We start from the raw sequence: 19782 nt of genomic DNA on the forward strand, positions 1-19782 counted from the left end.
ACTAGTCTTTTTTTTTTTTTTTTTAAGACACTGTTTTTCCAACAGACCCATGGATGTACTTTTTAAAAAATTTTTATTTTTTAATCCTCACCCAAGGATACATTTTTACTGATTTTTAGAGAGGAAGGAAGAAAGACAGAGAGACAGAGAAACATCAACCTTGCCTCCCAAACGCAGCCCAACTAGGGATCAAACCTTCAGCCTCTTGGTGTAGAGGACCAGGCTCCAACCAACTGAGACACCTAGCTAGGGCAGTATATTAGTCATGTTTTTAATATGTGTATACAAAATACTTTCATTATTTGTCAATTTTTTAAAATCTGTTACCCAAGGATATGTTTTAATTGATTTTCGAGAGAGAGGAATGAAGAGGGAGAGAAACATCGATGGGTTGCCTCCTGAACATGCCCCAACCAGGGGTTAAACCCACAACAAGGGTGTGTGCCTTGACTGGGAATCAAACCCGTGACCTTTTGGTGTACAGGATGATGCACCAACCAAGTAAGCCATACCAGCCAGGGCTCATTATTTATCAAAAAAAATTTTTTTTTATCTTCACCCAAGGACATTTCTTTTTACATTTATCTTCAGATAGAACAGGAGGGAGAGAGGGAGGAAGAGAGAGAAAGAAACATTAATGTGAGAGAGACACGTCGACTGGTTGCCACCCACACGACCCCAACCGGGGCCAGGGAGAAGCTGCAACTGAGGTATGTGCAGGAACCGAACCTGGTTCTCTCTGGTCCACGGGCCAATGCTCTAACTGCTGAGCCGAACCTGCCAGGGCTCAATTTTTAATTATTAAAGAAACACCTTATATATGCCTATGATGATTAATGATGGATATGTTAACTATTTAGATGAACAAGGAAAAAAATAATAAAAACAATGCAAATAACCACAACTAGAAGAACCAGTCAAAAAACTTATCAGCAGCAATAAAATAAGAAAAAAAGTACAGCCTGATGGGATCCTATAAAACTTCGAAATAGAGCAACCAAAGAAGATCTGTGGGAGTCTGGGCACTAACCTTACCCCATCCCTCCCCAAGCACAACTGAAGAAGTCAAATCAACACAATCCTGGAGAAACATCACTGTAACTCACAAATTAGAGTGAAACAGACAGAGGGAACCATCGGGTAGCCTGGACAAAATATCATGGCAAACCCTTTGGAGCAGAAGCCCCTGTCTATCAACTAACAAGCAGCTCAAAGCAGAAAGGATCACTAATTATCTGCCATTCTGAGCATGATGAACTAAGGAAGGACACTGAGACGGAGCCTATTTCACATGCTTTGTGTCCTAACTAGTAATATGTGCATGGTCTTTTTGGTGTTCATAATTGAAAGTTAACAAAAAAGCAACCTGTGCTTGGCAGAGTCCTCAGGTAAAACCCCAGTGGACTAAAACCATATGCCAGCTTACTAGACTGCAAAGTGCCTAACTGCCTACATTTTGCCTAGAATGAATTACAATCTCATCATTTTGACGCCTTCCTAACCAGAAACTCTGAGCTAATAAGCAATTCTGAAATACCAACAACAAAAAAAGTAAAAATGTTTAGCATATAAAATATCAGATGTATAAAGAAATAATTAGGACATAGGACTAACATACTAATTTAATAAACTTCTGAAAATGGTTTCTATTAACACTGCTCTGAGAAAATTTCAAAACCCCGACAGAAACTGTTGTTCCAAGCAAAGAAGTTTATCAACATATTTCAAAATTTACATCTAACTAACTACAAATACATACTTGTGAGTGCATGTGTTTGTATTCCATTAGAAGTTAATATCAATAAATAGAAAAAGCTTTGTGTAACAGGTTCTTACATTTCTATAGAGATTACATTTTTTTATTGATTGATTTTTTTAAGAGAGAGGGAGAGACAGACATCGATTTGTTGTTCCACTTATTTATACATTCATCTGGTGATTCTTGTATGTGCCCTGACTGGGCTCAAACCTGCAACCTTAGCATATCATAAACAGCTCTAGCCAACCGAGATACCCAGCCAGGGCCAAGATTACATTATTTCATAAAAAGTTTTAACTTCAAAACATTCATTTGAGAAACAAATTTCTACTCTCGAAAAGCTTGAACAAGTTTTATGTTTCTTGAGAATATAAAAACAATTTAATGAGATACTGACACTAAGATAACACTAATATTCATTCCTCAAGCATTTAAGTGTCTACTGTGTACCTCACACCTGCTAAATACAAGGAATACTATAAAAATATGGAAAGACTTAAGCATTGCCTTACAGGAGCTTACACAATAATAAGGCATCAAACTAACTAATCATAAAAAGCACATATTTATTTATTTCTCTGGATCCAAAATTACAATATATTTATGGCAAAATAAAGAATTACTTCAGCCTGGCTGGTGTGGTTCAGTGGACTGAGCGTTGACCCATTGACCAGATTGAGGTTCTGGTTCGATTCCCGGACAGGACACATCAATGGGTTTCAGGCATGATCTGGGGTAGGGGATATGCAGGGGGCAGCTGATCTACTGTTTCTCTCTCACATCGATACTTCTTTCTTTCTCTCTCTCTCTCTCTCTCTCCCCTCTCTAAAGAAAAAAACAACAACAATAAAAACTTTAAAAAGACATTTCTATCTTTAAAGAAAAAAAAGGAAGAATTATTGCATTAACTTTTTCATAATTACCTATTAACCTTTTGGACACTTAAACTTACATATGCCCCCATTTCTCTCCCAAAACAAAACTTAAACTGAATCAATTTGAAAATCCATTATAAAATGTTGGTTTTATGTGGCAAGTTTTTCTTTCCTCCCTCCCTTCCTCTTTCCCTCCCTCTCTTTCCCTCCCTCCCTCCCTCCTTCAGGTGGGGAACTGAATTATTTTTCCTTTGTATTAAATTAATTGGGGTGACACCAAATCATACAGGTTTCAGGTGTACAATTCTACAACATATCATTTACACACTGTATTGTGTGTTCACCACCTCAAGTCAAGTCTCTGTCCATCACCAGTTAGGCCTCCTATACCAGCCTCGACTTCCCCCACCAATCACCACAGTTATTCTTATCCATGATCTTTCTCTCTCTCTCTCTTTTTTTTTTTTTTTTTTTTTTTTTTGCTCAATCGCTCCACCACCCCCATCCAGTCCACTCTCTTCCCCAAGAGCTATCAGCCTGCTCTCTATGAGTCTGTCTCTATTTTGCTTGTTAGTCCATTTTGTTCATTAGATTCCACATATGAGTGAAATCATACGGCCCTTGTCTTTCTCTGACTGGCTTATTTCACAAAACATAATGCTCTCCAGGTCCATCCATGCTGTCGCAATGGTAAGAGTTCCTTCTTTTTAATGGCAGAGTAGTATTCCACTGCGTAAAGGTACCACAGCTTTTTATCCACTCATCTACTGATGGACACTTGGGCAGCTTCCAAATCTTGGCTATTGTAAATAATGCTGCAATGAACACAGTGGTGCATATACTCTTTCAAATTAGTGTTTTGGGTTTCTTTGGATAAATTCCCATAAGTGGAATAGCTGGATCATAAGTCAGTTCTAAATTGATTTTTTTGAGATAACTCCATGCTGTTTTCTATAGTGGTTGCACCACTCTGCCCTCCCACCAACAGTGCACAAGGGTTTCCTTTTCTCCACAACCTCGCCAGCCCTTGTTTGTTGATTTATTGATGACAGCCATTCTGACAGGTGTGAGGTAATATCTCATTGTGGTTTTAATTTGCATTTCTCTGATGATTAGTGATGTTGAGCATTTTTTCATATGTCTATTGGCCATCTGTATGTCCTCTTCAAAGAAGTGTCTATTCAGGTCCTTTGCCCAATTTTTAATTGGATTGCTTGTTTTTTGGGGGTTGAATTTTATAAGTTCTTTACAAATGCTGGATATTAACTCATTATCAGATATATTATTGGCAAATAGGTTCTCCCATTCAGTGAGGTGTTTTTTTCATTTAGTTGATGGTTTCCTTTGCTGTGCAAAAACTTTTTAGTTTGATGTAGTCTAATTTGTTCATTTTTTCTTTTGTTTCCCTTGCCCAAGGAGATATATCAGAAAAAAATACTGCTATGAGAAATGTCCAAGATTTTACTGCCTACATTTCCTTCTAGGATTTTTATGGTTTTGGGTCGAACATTTTAGTCTTTAATCCAGAGCAAGTTTTCTATCAATATTTATGTTTAATGTTTCATATTAGGTATTTTATAAAATCTACCTTTATTAATTTTTAAACTTTTAAAGGTTCTACTTAAAATTTAATAAAATAAAAATGTTTTTCTTGCCCTGGCCAGTTTTCTCAGTGGTTAGAGCATCAGCTTCCCAGACACAAAGGTCATGGATTCGATTCCTGGTCAAGGGCATTTATCTGGGTTGCAGGTTCAGTCTCCAGCCCTGTGGGGGTTGTACAGGAGGAATCCAATCAATGTATCTCTCTCACATCTCTCTCTCTCTCTCTCGCTCTCTCTCTCTCTCTCTCTCCCTCCCCTCCCCACCTCTCTCCCCCATCCCTCCATCCCTTCGTCTCTCCCTTCCAGTCTATCTAAAAATTAATGGAAAAATTTCCTTGGGTCAGGATTAAACAACAACAACAAAAAACTTTCTCTTAACATCTTCACTTTATATCCATGACAGAGTATCTTCTGAAAAGCTGCTACTGAGTTTTATATTTAGAGAAGTTTGGTGAGATTCATGAGGAATTAAAAAATGGATCTTCAGATATCTAAATTTATAATGCTTTAAAAACTGCTCTGAATCTCTAATGTCAGCAAGTCAACAAACTAATAATGACCCAATCAAATAATCTTGTCACAGAACTCTTAAAGATATGTCCATTTTCTCTTTTTTAAAAAAAAAATCATGATTTTCATAATGCATTCAAATGCATTTTCCCCTCTCTGGCAGCTCCCTAAAGGTGAATTCTCCATTAAAAATGCTGAAATTCCTTAGTGCTTGAACCTAGCCTATTCTTACTCAAAGCTGTCTTTAGATCACAGATCAGTGCTGTCTAACAGAAATATAATGCAAGCCACACATGTAATTAAAAATTTTCTAGTAACCACATTTCAAAAAGCAAAGAGAACCCTGGCCAGTTTGGCTCAGCAGTTAGAGCGTCAGCCCTCGGACCAGAGAGGTCCGGGTTCAGTTCCCGCTAAGGCCATGTACCTCAGTTGCAGTTTGTCCCCAGCCCCAGTTGGGGTTATGTGGGTGGCAACCAGTCGATGTGTCTCTCTCTCGCATCGATGTTTTTCTCTCTCTCTTCCCACTCTATCTGAAGATAAATACAAAAAAAAAAAAAAAAAAAGTAAAGACAAACAGGTAATATTAATATAATGTTACTACAATATATTAAAAATATTTCAATATCTAACAATATAAAAATTAATGAGATATTTACATTCTGCTTTTGTACTAAGTCTTCCAACTCAGTGTGAATTTTTACACTTATGGCACATCTAAATTTGAACTAGACACATTTCCAGTGTTCAGTAGCCTCATGTGGCTAATATCTACCAAACTGGACAGTGCAGCCTTAACTCATCTCATCCATGCCCTTCTTCAATCATCAGCTATATTCAAATGACTCCAAATTTATATCTCCAATTTTCTCTTCTGAGTGCAAGATTAGTATTTCCTAATGCCTAACTGGTATCTTATTTTAGATGACTCAAAGGCGCCTCATACTGAAATAATGTCCAACTTGAATTCATGATCCATCCTTCAAAAATGTGGCCCTCTTCTAATAGTTTCTATCTAGCCAATTCAGGTATACAAGCCAAAGACCTAGAAGCCAACCTCTTGACACTTCCTTTTCTCTCATTCCTATATCCAATCCAGCAAAAAGTTCTATTTTACCTCCTAGATAACTCAACTCAATCTACTGTTCTCCATTGCAACCATCACCCACTCCCTCCATATATTCCTGCCCACCTCCAATCCATTATCTTCAATTCAAGGATATCTCAAAACTTCTTGACTATGATGACATCCCTACTTTAGCCCTCCCATTCCCTGATAAAATTTTTCAACTAATTTCTATGTTGCCTCCAGAATAAACACAAAACTCACCATGGTCCTCAAGGCCTGAGCTACATGATCTAGCTCCTGAGTATCTCCCAGCCCCATCTTAGTATACTGCCTTTCTGTCCTGTCCTCCCCCATCCTGGCCCTTTAGATCTTTGTACCCACCTTTGCATGACCTTTGTATATGCTGCTTTCCCCTTACTTAGGTTATTTAATTCTCACTCATCCTCCAGATCTCAGGGAAGCATTCTCTGACCACCATGAAGACATCAAATTTCCCTTTTTTGTAAGTTCTTACAGAACAATCTCCCTTCTCCTTTCTAGTATACTTTACAAATGCAATGCATTTAAAAATGTAATTAATGCCCCCCCCATAAGACTACCTTCGATTGTACTAAAGAAAGTGCCTGCCACAAGATGTTCGATAATTATTTGTTGAATGAGTACACCAATGAATCCACCTTGTTTTTTCCCTAGACAAAGACCAGATGGCATACTCAACATACTCTGCTTATACATCATTAGTTCTGTAAAGCCTTCCAGAATTCCCATGTCTGAGTTAACTACTTTCAACAACACCCGGCAAGTAAAATACCAGTATATAAGATGTTTAAATTCTGCCTGTCTTATACACCATCCCAACAACAAACACAGTGCTTTATGCATAAGAGAAATATGTATTTACTACATGTATTTCAGTATAGACATTATTGTATATGGTTACATATGCCTCTGCATTATAACTGACTATTGTTGTAAATACTATACTTTCGGTAGCACTATACCAAAGGAAGTGCCTGTCACGAGATGTCTTGACACCATATGTACCCAATAAAATGAGGGATGAGGGTAGCGATTTCTCTCTACTTTAAAGGCTGTAAAACCATAATGTGTTTGAGAAGTGCTCACATGTGCACAGACTCAGACCCACTGAGCAGGTGTTAGAGGGTTACAGTACTTAGACAGATATAAGCTCTGTCCAGTCCTGTAGTACAATGTGGTTCTTTCCTTGTTCTCTACATTACTGATGTGCTTCTTTTCTGCTATCATCTTTGATTTGACACCCTTGTCAATACTTTACATTATCACAACACATTTTTGCCCCTCACCACATTCTCTAAGTTCTTTGTCATTCTATGACTTCATAAATGTTTCTTAATTTCATATAAAAATGTCTGCATTGCTGGGAATGCAGTCCACTTCTTCTAAAAATTATCTGGAGGTACAGTGTTCTTCAGCTACTTCCAAGTCCTACCCCTTTCAAAAAGTCAGAATTTCTAGAGAGATAGAACTTAACTATAACATGATAAGTCAAAATGCCCATATTCTATTGTCGAAAAGAGGAAACATAAGCCAAAAAAGTAATATAGTTGTATTTTTATGATTCTTGAAATGTTACTATGCAATTTTTACTTGATTTAGCAAATGCTGCTGTGTGAGAGGAGAAAATTATTTTCAACTTGCTGAGGTAGCAAGTTTCTTTTTATACCCCCTTTATGCTTGAGGCAGTCAAGTCTACAGGCAGTTGAAACTAGATTTATAGGTTATTCACCAAAAAAAAATCACTCCAAACAGCACCTTAAAACATGAAGACTTGCACAGAATATCCCATCATTTTTAGTAGTTTACAATATGTATAGAAGCAATCAGGCAATATATAACATATTTTGAGATAGAAGGTCAAGAACGCTTATTGCCGTTGAACATTATAATTTCACAAACAATATAAACCAAAGATAGTTACAAATACTCATTAAAGAAACAAGAAATATCTCAAAATAGAAGGATGTCTCCAATAAGCTCCCCTGAAAACTAAGTACAAAGTAACTGGTTTCTTCTAGTGTTCTTCAGCATGATTTATTATTCTGCTTCATCCAAAAAGTGTTTTAAAGGTTCTGATCTTTTCAAAAACAGTAGTCCAAGGGTACATTTATATCAAAGTGGTAATGATAAAGTATTTTATAATTCTAGATAATCAAAAAGTCCTGTACTTACTATACAATTCTATAAACAATTGTCAACAGTCTTTACAAATATACCTATGCCTGTTATACTGAAATATCCTTTGCATAAATTTTTATTGTATGGCTGGTTAGCAATAGTGTATTATGGGAAGGTATCGTAGTTATATTAATGATGCTGCAAAGACCATTTCTTATCTGAAGACTGAGATCATTCACTAGCAATCTCCTGGGGAAAAGGTGTGTCAGAAAACTGGAACCAGACAAACAAGAAAGGGACAGGAGTGGAATACAGAACAGGAATCTGATTTTTTTTTTAGTCTTGATCGTTAATGTGTTTGGGAGGAAGCTTGTGGGATGTGAAAAGAAGCTCTCCATCTGTGTATAGGTCAAAAGCCAGGAATTTAAAATTCCAGCAAAAAGCCCTGGAGTTGTTCCACTTCTTTGAAGTAGCTATCTCAAGGCAACATGAAGAACGGGGCAGGCCCCTCAAGACGAGGGAGCAACAATCACTTCATAATCCATACTGCCATCGTGCTTCTTATTTTCTCTATCCCCTGGCTGTTCTCTAGCACTAAGTTTTGAAAAGGTCTTTAAATTTTGAAAAGTCTTTCTTAGTTGTCCAAAGGTGAAACAAAGGGAAGTAATTCTGGTATACACTTGGGCCAGAGGACATCAGTGTAGTGGTAGCACCAGTAATCAGAGAGACCACCCAAAAGGGAAGGTGAAATTCAAAGGGATCAAGGTAAGAAGACGACCTTTGTAGTCATCCTCTCTTTCACCTCTAACCCTGGCCTCTCCACAAAAAACAAACAAAAAAACTCCTGAGCACAACCTGGTTAAACCTTGGATGTTAGAAACCTGGAGTTTCTAAGGATATAGATTCTTTCAGAATAAAATGGAAACACTATTTCTAAGGCTTCCTTTGGTGTCTTCAACTCAAAACTACTGGATTAGGCAAAAATATACAGTATAATGCATTACCGTTGTCAGATATTCTTGGACCTCAAAAAGCTAACCAGATTTTCAGATAAACTCACACAGCAGTTAGGTGAGCCACTGAGAGGGAAACTTTTCCCTGAGTCCAACACCATCACTCCACAGAAGTACCTTATCTTTCCCAAATAGCAAGTAAATTTACATATCACAAAATGCTTTGAAATCCAGTTTTCAATTTTACAATGTTCTGTTTTTATATCAACAATTTAAATTAGAAGTGGTCACCACAGCTTGGCGGAAATGAGTACTGAATGTTTATTCTGGACCTTTGGGATCTAGGTTCTGCCACTTACAACTCTGAGAAAATTGTTAATACTCTCTCTGTGCTTCAGTTTTCTCATCTCCACACTGAGGGAATAAGCTATACAATCAATAATTCTATGGAAAGCCCTGGATGGTGTGATACAGGGGTTAGAGTGTCAGCCTGTGCACCAAAAAGTCAGGGGTTCAATTCCTGGTCAAGGGCTCATACCTTGGTTTTGGGTTTGATCCCCAGCCCCAGTGGGGCTCATGTGGAAGGCAACCAATCAATGTGTCTCTCTCACATCGATGTTTCAATCTCCCTCCCTTCCTCCCATTCTATCTAAAAGACAAAAATCAATGGAAAAATAACCTCGGGCAAGCATTAAAAATACAGAGAGAGAGAGAGAGAGAGAGAGAGAGAGAGAGAGAGAGAGAGAGATATGCTGTGGTAAGCCCCACCAAGACTAACTACCTAACCTAACTGCAGTTCCAGCCCCTCTCCTCGTAACACCTTTCTGTTTCCTAGATGGGATGCTGTCTGATTCATGAATCATTCAATAAAATCAATTAGATCTTTAAATTAACTTGGTTGAAATTTTGTTCTTCATTGGTTTCTATTTTTTAAAAAGTTTCAAAGGTTCATATTTATAAAAATAAAATTCAAAAGATTCAATGGTTAGTAGAAATACACAATTTCCCCTTAAGGGAAATCTCCAAAGCGAAAAAGCAAAAAAGGCAGAGAGTGAAGTAACTCTGTTATCTAGACAAATCGAGTCAATTCTCTCAGTAAAATTATCCCATGCACATACTGAAGCATTACATAGCATCAATGTACCTTTTAGTGTATTATTTAAGCATAACCACTATACCGTAGAAGTCCCTAAAACTATTAAGTTCAAATCAGCAAAATCTAATTCTCTGTATACATATTTTTTTATTAGTGGCCAGTAGCACAGAACGCATTAGGCTTTGCTGATTTAAACTTAAGAAGTTGTTTGTGTGTGTGTATGAGTGTGTGTGTCACTACTGTTGGGAGTTGTATTTTAAAATAATGATTTTTGTGGGGTTCTAATGAAGAATAAAGACTTAAGAAAAAATGTATTCAAAAATAACAAATTAGAATAATAGATTGTTATAGAATAGTAAGAAGCCAAGAAAATTCCAGGACAAGCGGAATAGGAAATTTAAGACAGATAGTTAAACAGCAGTTTGCAGCCATCTAATAAATCCTATCTTCCCTAAAACAAGGACACAAGAGTAAATGGTTTGCATTTCTCTTCCCCAACCAGAGAGGGTAAATAGCTTAGATAACCCTACTCATGGAGAAGACAACAAATCTAATTAAGTGCCATTTGCCAACCACACCCAAGGACAGGCAAAAGAAGACAATAAAACATTTTGGTACATCAGCATAAAGCTGATGAATATTCTATTGATCCTCCCCTAAGAACTGCCCTCAACACCCAGCCTTTAAAACCCCTGAAAACAAAGGTCCCAGCTCACACTTGTTCTCTCTGTACCTCTCTCTCCCGCCTTCCCTTTCTCCCTTTTCCTCCCTCTCCCTCCCTCTCTCTTTCCCTCCATATTCCCCCCTTTCCCAGGAGCATACCCTCACCTCCCCCACCCCTTTTCTTCCCCCACAGGCATGTATCTCCTAAAGGGACCCCAGGAGACTTGCAACCCAGGGAGCAATTCATAACCGCAGCTAGTCTAGGGTTAACCCCCTGAACCTGCCTCTAAGGCCCCCTTTTCTCTGACTTCCAATGAACCAAAGCAGCCCAGCCCAGGCTCTCCTGGTGCTTCTTCTATGCCCCTCCCTGTTTCACTGCCCTAAGTATATTTTTGCTGTGGTCAATAAATTCTTGCTTACTTTTCTCCATTTTGTCTCTTGATTGAAATCTTTCCTTCAAGAGGACAAGAACGGAGGGTCTTGTCAGTAACAAGATCAGTCTATGTGGATCATCTGTACTCCCTGAAGTTCACATTTTCAGAAACAAGCTTTTCAGTGCTAAATATTTCCCTAACCTATTTAGGTGAAACTGACAGAACAGATGTAATAATACTTTAGGTGTTTTGGCATCTGTTTCTTTTCAGGTCCTACAAGTAATTAAATGAATAGTCTGAGTACAAAGGAAAATGGTTAGTGACAGTAACAGAGAATTCCAAGTTAGATGAAACTCAGCATGTCAGAACTGGAATGAGTTCATCAAAGCTGCTCTATGGTCAGAAATTATCCTTCCAATGCTCTCCTCTGCCTAAACCTTTGAGAGTCTGAATTTTTTTTTTATCCTCACCTGAGGACATTTTTTCGTTTTTTGTTCAGATAGAGTGGGAGGGAGAGAGAGGAAGAAACAGAGAGAGAGAAACATCGACCTGAAAGGGACACATCGAGTGGTTGCCACCCGCACGACCCAACCAGGGCCGGGGATAAACTGCAACCAAGGCACATGCCCTTAGTGGGAACAGAATCCAGGTCTCTGGACTGCAGGCCGACACTCTAACCTCTGAGCCAAACCGGCCAGGGCTGAGAGTCTGAATTTTAACACAGTAAGTCTCTACTTAAATATAAGATCTACTACAACACAGGCTCCTGAAAACCTAGGAGATCCTCATTTTCTTTGGCACAAGTTCAGTCTGTTCAAGACCCATTAGCGGCCCTGGCCAGGCAGCTCAACTGGTTCGAGTGTCATTTCCATAAACCATGGTTTCAGGTTGGATCCCAGATTAGGGAACATACAAGACTCAACCAATGACTACGTAAATAAGTGGAAAGACAAATCAATCAATCTCTCTCTCAAATCAATAAATTAAAAACAAAAGACCCATCATAAATTACATGACACACTCCCCAACTCCTAGAAGGGTAAGTAGTTTTATCAGACACACAGATTACGCCTCACTTATGAGTCAGACCCATAAAAGCAACAGTTTGGTGGAAGTAAAATATGTAAACAGATAATTTGTAATACAAAGTGGCACATTTCATAATGTAACATTGCTGGGGATTTATAACAAAATAACAATTGGAGGAACTCTGCCTGGGCTTGGTTAGAGACCTTCCCAGGGAATTCTGATTGGCAGGGGCATTCCAAGGTCAATTGTATCAGACTTTACTGAAAACCTAAAATGTAATGTGCTCTGTGGCACTACAGGTGCACAGAAAAATAAGATGTAGTTCCCCACTCTTAAGGGAGTCCAAAGAAGAACAATTTACTACGTGTTTGGAACCAAAATAATGAAACTCTAGCTTTTCTAAAGGAGGTGGGGTCATGCTGGAAAGTAGTAAAAGACTAAGTTTGTGAATGAAGTCATAAAACTTGTTCAAAATAAGGCTCAATCTAATAAAAAAATGGGGAACAACTCAAATGGGAAAATGATCCAAGATCATCCACGACAACTTTGTGAGGTAAACAAACTCAAGGAAGAGATTCCAGTTAAAAGAACAAAAAACGAAACTAAATGAGGTGAGTTTTTAACTCTACAGTTTGTTATGCTAATGGTGTTCTACCCAACAACTGTAGGAACAATAACACATAATAGTTGACAGCACCCTATTTGGAACTGGCCCTCCGGTCAGGCCATTCAGCTCCACCACTTTCCAGCTATGTCTTTTTGGGGATGTTCCTCAACAGCGCTGTGCCTCAGTCTCCACCTGTAAAATGGGGTGGCTGTAGAGCCAGGAGCAGCTTCTTCAAAACACGGGTGTTTCCACATTACCCTAGTCAAAAACTTCATTCACAATATCAAATGCACATCTTTTAGGCACTTGTAGCCTCCATAATCTGGCCCCAAACTTTCTGGTCTTAGTCGTCATTGGACATCCTCCCACTTCCACGAAGCCTATGGATCTAGTGTAAGCTCTGCAAACGCAAAAGCACCTTCCTATTTCTGTGCCTAATCTCCAGTGACTCGGGGTCTACAAAACCTTCTCCTCAGCCTCTTTCAAAGCCCACTTCTCTTGGAAATTAACTCTCCTTCCCCTCCATGTCCATTGCACATCTGCTGCTCCTTCCAGTTTACCACTAGTTTCCGTTTTTGTGCTTGTCCTTTCTAATGCTTCCCTCTCCCCTCTTTTCGGGAAGCCTGGACGTCCAGAGAGCAGGGGCAAACAGATCTCTTTCCTCCTCCTTCCCACCCGTATCTCTGACTGTGCCGATACAGGCCTGGAAAAGCGTTACTGACTTAAACTGGATGTTTACAACTGCAATGGCCGCAGTTGCAGAAACTGCTTAATTTCGTACAATGTTTTACTGCGTTCAGATCCTAAAAACCTTGATATAAAACGGCTTCAAAACCAGAACACCTGCATCCCTAGAAGAAAAGTTGTGCGGAGCACCCACACGCACTGCAAGGCGGTCACTGAGCACGAGAAGTTGTGTGTGTCGCGGGGCTCGGTTTCCCACCGTCGGTACCGTGCTCCGAAACAGGGAGAAAGGAGGCGCCCGGCAGCAGCCAGGGCCGTGCTGCCGTCGGCCCTCAACTTCCTGCGGGCCTGCGGGCTCCGGCCGCGATCCTCGGTCTCCGCGCACTCGGTTCTCCAGCCCGCGCCCCCTCGTCCCGCCGCAGCAACGCCCCCACCCCGGAGAGGCGCGGACGGCGCTGCAAGTCCTTGCGGGCGGGCCAGCTCGGGCCTGGGCCGCCCTGCCCGCCCTGCCCGCGGCCCCGCTGGCCCCGGCCCGCCGCCCGCTAGTCGGGCCCAGGCCGCGCCGCCGCCCCGAGGGGAGCTGGGGGACTCGGTCGGCTCCGCGTGGCGCCGGGGGCGGAGCCCGCCCGGAGGGCCTGGGGAAAGGCCAGGGGCGGGCGGCGGCCTCCGCCTACCCCGACACGCACCCCACCGCCCCCAACCCCAATCTTCCTTGGGGCCCTGGTCCGCGGCCGCGGCCGGCGGGACTCACCACTTACCAACCCGCCTGGGACAACGCCGCGCTGGGGACTTCGGCCATGGTAGCTGCTTAGGCCGGGGTAGTGGGGGGCTGGGGTGGGGGTGGGGGGGCGGCCTCCTACAAGAGACTAAAAAAAAAAGAAAGAAAGAAAGAAAAGAAAAGAAAAAGAAAGAAAGAAAAAAAAAAACTCCTCTGGTCGGCTCTGCAACTGGGCATGCTCAGTGCGGCCGGCGCTTCCGCGTGCGGGTTCCGCTCGCCGCGTTTTCCGAGCGGCCGCAGGGGCCGGCCCGGTGTGGGGCTGGGCGGCCGCGGCGCGCCGGAGGCGGTAATCAGCCGGGGACGGGCTGGGCCCGGTGGTAGGAGGCCAGGGTGTTAGCCAGACCGCAGGCTGCCTGCCCGGCTCGGGCGGGTCGGGCTTTGTTGCGGGTCACCTTTCTGAGTTGCACACCTTGGCAACTAGTTCGGGAGGTTCTCTGCAGAGCAGAAAGGAACGTCCGCGTTTCCAGCGCTGCCGACAGTCAGCTCAGAGCCGGCAGCCGCGAGGGCCCTTCAGTGCGGCGCTTGCAAGGCCGTGTTTCATGCAGTAACACTCGGAGGACAGTGTTTCCAAGCCCACTCTACTAGGGAGAAAAGTTTATTTTATTATAAAGACCAGTTCCATTCACCCCGCCTGGACGCCGAAAGGGAATGCAGTCGATTCCTTGTTCCCAGTCCGCACAAGCAAATCGGATAGTCCAGGTCGGACACCACAATGAAAGTGAGAGGTCAACCCAAGAAAACCTGCACTGAAGGGACGTGGGAAAATTGGACAGTTCGGTCAGTGCTGGTTTTTCCGTCGCTCTCCCACTAAGCACGACTGTGTCCCAGCGCTGCCTATGACGTTGACACGGACGCACCCAGACCTGGCACCCACCGCCCCCTTCCAGGTGCCCTTAGCCTCTTAGGAGGGTTGAAGCGCAAAGGCGGGTCCCCAAGTGGGCATGCGCGGCGGCGTCGTGGACCGGAGCGGAGGACGCTCTATTATGATTGGGCGGTCGAGACCCACGCCAGCCAATCAGGATGCACTAGGCCCAGGGAACCGCTCCCTAAAAATTTGCTCCACTCTCCACGGTCTTTTACCTTTGAGGGGCCCAGGAAAGACTGGCATTGGCTGCAACTGCTCAGTGCCTGGGTGAGCTGTGGAGAATTTGAATCCCATCCCCGTGGTGGTTTCATTTGAAGCCATCATCATAAACAGATTTTGAGCTAACTTCGGATCTGGACAGAGCCGTTCCTGGGTCTGGGGAGGTAGTTGACTGATACAGAAGGAAGTGGGTAATTGCCGGGGGTGGAGCTAAATCCTTAATACAAATTTTTTCTCATTTTAACTAGGTTATGCTGTTCCAGTTTCCCAAAAGTCATAGTTCTAAAATCTCGATGCTTTCCTGAACTCTGATGTTACTGTAATACATTCCCAAGCACTTTTAGCAACAGAAGTAATTCTATTCCCTACAATTTGCAGTATACAATGTACGGCAAAGGCCATATATATACTGCAAGTATAGGGTGTCCCCAAGAAATGTAAACACAAAAATCGTGTCATAAAGCCAGTGTTTATTAAAATACATTTCATTTTCAAAATGTAATAGAATCTACAGTCACCCAGTATACATTTGGGGGGAGGGGAACACCCTGTATATTTCCATTTACAGACACTGGTCGTTATATCCTGGGGTCAGGAAAGATTTACCATTCTAAAGTAAATAGATGACTTAAAATTAAATTGCTAATACTTTTTATTGGTTGTTGAATCTTTCCTTACCAAATATTTACATTTGACAGTTACTATAGCCTGTTAACTGAAAATTATAGGTTGTTCTAATCACCAGAATTCTTCACTGGTTAAATGTGAAGCCTTCACACATCTGTACACATATGCAATATAATACAGTAAGAAATTACATCGCATGGTGCTTATAGTTACTTTAATAAAATGCACCCTGGCTGGTTTGGCTCAGGGACAGAGCGTTGGCCGGGGGACCAATGAGTCTCTGACTAGTTTCTGATCAAGGGCACTACCTCTGTTGTGGTTTGTCCCTGGCCCTAGTCAGGGTCTTGTGGGAAGCAACCAGTCAAGTCAATGTTTCTCTCTCTCTTTCTCTCCCTCTCTTTCCTTCCCACTCTATCTGAAGATAAATAGAAAAATATCTCATGTGAAGATTGAAAAATAAAATTTTTTTAAATGCTCCTCAAAACAATTTCCTTGCTTTGAGGTATGCTTTATATAATGGAGTGAGGATTTCCACTGGAGAAATTTGGGACAATATGAGCATCAGAAAAAATACAGTAATTACAATAATTAATTGAATAAAAAATTGGACAAAGGCACAGGACAATTTGGCTCAGTAATTAGAGCGTGGCCCCCCAGATCAAAAACTCTGGGGTTTGATTCCAGGTCAAGGGCACATACCACCTTTCCCGGCCCTGGGCCCTGGTCCAGGTCCTGCTATAGGCAATCGATGTCTTTCTCTCTATCTGAGAATCAGAGAATCAATGGAAAAATGTCCTCAAGTGAGGATTTAAGGGAAAAAATTTTTAGATAAAGAAAATGCATGAGTTCAGGGTGCTACTAAAAAATAAATAAAGGCGGGAGAAAATCTTCTTTCAGAGGAATATTACAGATTAAATGTAGAATAAATAATAGAATTAGAAAATCACTAGTTTTCACATCAACCACAAATAATTCAGGCAAAAATCATCGGAGAATGCTAGAAGCCATTGGGTGAAAGATTGTAGGAGTTCAGGATCTTCACATGGTCTTTAAGTGTCAAGGTATAACTTACTTACAAAATAGAAAACATACCTTTACTTTTTTAAAAAAATCAGTGCTTAAACATGACCAAAGCTAGAATCGCTAATAATGGGACAATCTGCAATTATGTGCTTGTTGATGTTACGAAATACACATCATCTAAGAACTATTCTTGCCAGAATTGTTTAACTTGATTTTCATCAAGCTTCTTGCTTGTGGTTCCTAATCAGGAGGTGGATCCCCACCTGGCTCCCCACCTCCTGGCCACTTTCACAATGTCTGGAGACATTTTTGTTTGTCATAATGGGAGAGGGGGCCAAGCAGGGAAGGAGCAAGAAGGGGGTGTTATTTCATCTAATGAGCAGAAGCTGGAGATGGTGCAAAATACCTTAATACCCATGGGGCAACCTCTCCACAACAAAGAATTATCTGGCCCCAAATGTCAATACAGCCAAGGTCTAGATATAAGCACAAATTTAAAGGATAAAAAAAGAGGCTATTAGAACAAGTTAAACGTGAGGGGAAAGGCAGATAAATCCGGAACGTAATATACTCTACAAGAAACCTGGCCCAGACTGTTCAAATAAGCCATTGTACTTTTCTTTTTTAAGAAAAGTAGAATTCTTCCAGATTGAAGAAACGCAAAGGACATGACAACAAAATGTAATCCTCAATCAAGAAAAGATGTGGTCGTGCCCTGGCCGGTTTGGCTCAGCGGTTAGAGCGTCCACCTGCGGTCCGAAGAGACCCGGGTTCGGTTCCCGCTAAGGGCATGTACCTCGGTTGCAGTTTGTCCCCGGCCCTGGTTGGTCATGCGGGTGGCAGCCACTCGATGTGTCCCTTTCACATCGATGTTTCCCTCTCTCTCTCTCCCACTCTCTCCCTCCTACTCTATCTGTACAAAAAATGGAAAAATGTCCTCGGATGAGGATTAAAAAAAAAAAAAAAAAAGAAAAGATGTGGTCGTGTATTTAATCTTAAACATTTTGTGCCAAAGCATTTATGGCTGAAGAGTTGTGGTATCTGCAACTTATTTTCAAGTGATTCAGAATATATCTAGATATGTTTAGCCATATAGATATATTTACACATGTATATGCACATCTATGTATATGTATGAAAGAGGGAGGAGAGAAGGTAAATGTGGCAAAATGTGAAAAATGAATGGATCTAATTGGAAGGTCCAGGTGCCATGTATATATACATAATATATATATATTTACTTTTCCCTATGTTTGAAATTTTTCAAAATAAAATATTAAGGAAAATGTATGGATTGTATAATTTCTTTCACATCAGAAAATTTTTATTGGAATTATGTTCTGGGTAGATTAGTTAGTGCCCTGGAAAAATAGTAGCAGCTGGCTAAATGAAAAGGTGGACTTCCAGTTTTAATAAGATAAATCATTGATTTACAGAAAATATGAAGTCTTGCAATGAGCTAAATGTTGTAGGAAATACTAAGATGACAAAAGAGCTTTAGGTATAAGAGGACAAGAAGGCAGAGTTAAATTTATTTGGAGTAAATGGAATAAATTGACAGAAGAGAGCCTGAGGATCCATTCACCTGTTTTGCCCCTATCAAATGAGTGAAGAAAAATGTTCTCAGACTGAAGAAGGATAGAAGATTATGGATAAGTAGGGATAGACACCACAACAAAATATGAGATTATAAGAGTACCTAGCCCCTCTGAGGCACAATAAATCATTTGTATTTAGACCGTTTACATTTAAGAAAATACAACAATAACCTTCAAATGACTTAAGGGAGCCAATGTCAGAGAGCCATGAAGAACTGTTGAAGTCATCAGGAGACATGCTAAAAGCCTAAAAGAGGCAAAAATATTTTTGGTTTTAAGAAAGGGTAAAAGAGCCCTGGCCAGTTTGGCTCAGCGATAGAGCATCTGCCCATGGACCAATGAGTCACGGGTTCAATTCCATCCAAGGGCACGTACCTCGGTTGCAGTTTGACTCCGGCCCTAGTTGGGGTCTTGTGGGAAGCAACCAGTCGATGCGTCCCTCTCACATTGATGTTTCTTTCTCTCTTGTCTCCCTCTCCCTCCCTCCCACTCTATCTGAAGATAAAGAGAAAAATATCCTCAGGTAAGGATTTTTTTAAAAAAGAAAGGAAAAAGAGTTTTTTCAACAAATAGTAGTGGGACAACTGGATATCCAAATATAAAACAATGAAGTTGGACTTCATCACATCATATGCAATAACTTGAAATTGATTGTAGATTTAAATGTAAGAGCTAAAATAAAATACACTTAGAAGAAAATGTGGAAGCAAATCATGACACTGAGTTAGGCAATAGATACGACATCCAAGCACAACTGAAAAATGAAAAATTAGATAAATTGGGCTATCAACATTTAAAATGTTTGTGCTTCAAAGGACACCATCAAGACAGTGGAAAGACAATCCAGTGAATGGGAAAAAACAGAGGTTTTATTGAGAATATATAAAAAATTCTTACAACTCAATTATATAACACTCAGTTAATAAATGGGCAAAACATCTGAACAAATATTTCTCCAGAAAAGGTATACAAATGGCCAAATAAATAAATGAGAAGATGCTCAACATCATTAGTTATTAGGAAAATGCAAATCAAAACCATAATGAGATACTTCACACCCACTAGAATGGCCATAGTTAAAAAGATGGGCAATAATAGTATTGGTGAGGATGTGGAGAAATTGGAATCTTCATAATTGCCAGTGGGAATATAAAATGGTGCAACTACTTTGGAAAATTGTTCGGTAGTTCCTAAAAAAGTGAAACATAAAGTTACCATAGGGCTCAGCAATTCTACTCCTAGCAATATGCCCAAGACAAATGGAAAGATGTTAACACAACAACATACATGGATGTTCA

General features: G+C 40.7%; 1 protein-coding gene across 1 annotated transcript in view; it reads right to left on the reverse strand.

Annotated features, from left to right (window-relative positions):
* Positions 1-13595, reverse strand: part of TDRD3 (tudor domain containing 3) — a 179558-nt gene extending 165963 nt beyond the window's left edge. The window contains exon 1 of the mRNA XM_036249876.1: positions 12781-13595. The gene's annotated coding sequence lies outside the window, so the exon portion shown is untranslated. The remainder of the gene's footprint in view (positions 1-12780) is intronic.
* Positions 13596-19782: the final 6187 nt, after the last annotated feature.

This window comes from Molossus molossus, unplaced genomic scaffold, assembly GCF_014108415.1.
Source record: "Molossus molossus isolate mMolMol1 unplaced genomic scaffold, mMolMol1.p scaffold_m16_p_9, whole genome shotgun sequence".
Classification (NCBI taxonomy): domain Eukaryota; kingdom Metazoa; phylum Chordata; class Mammalia; order Chiroptera; family Molossidae; genus Molossus; species Molossus molossus.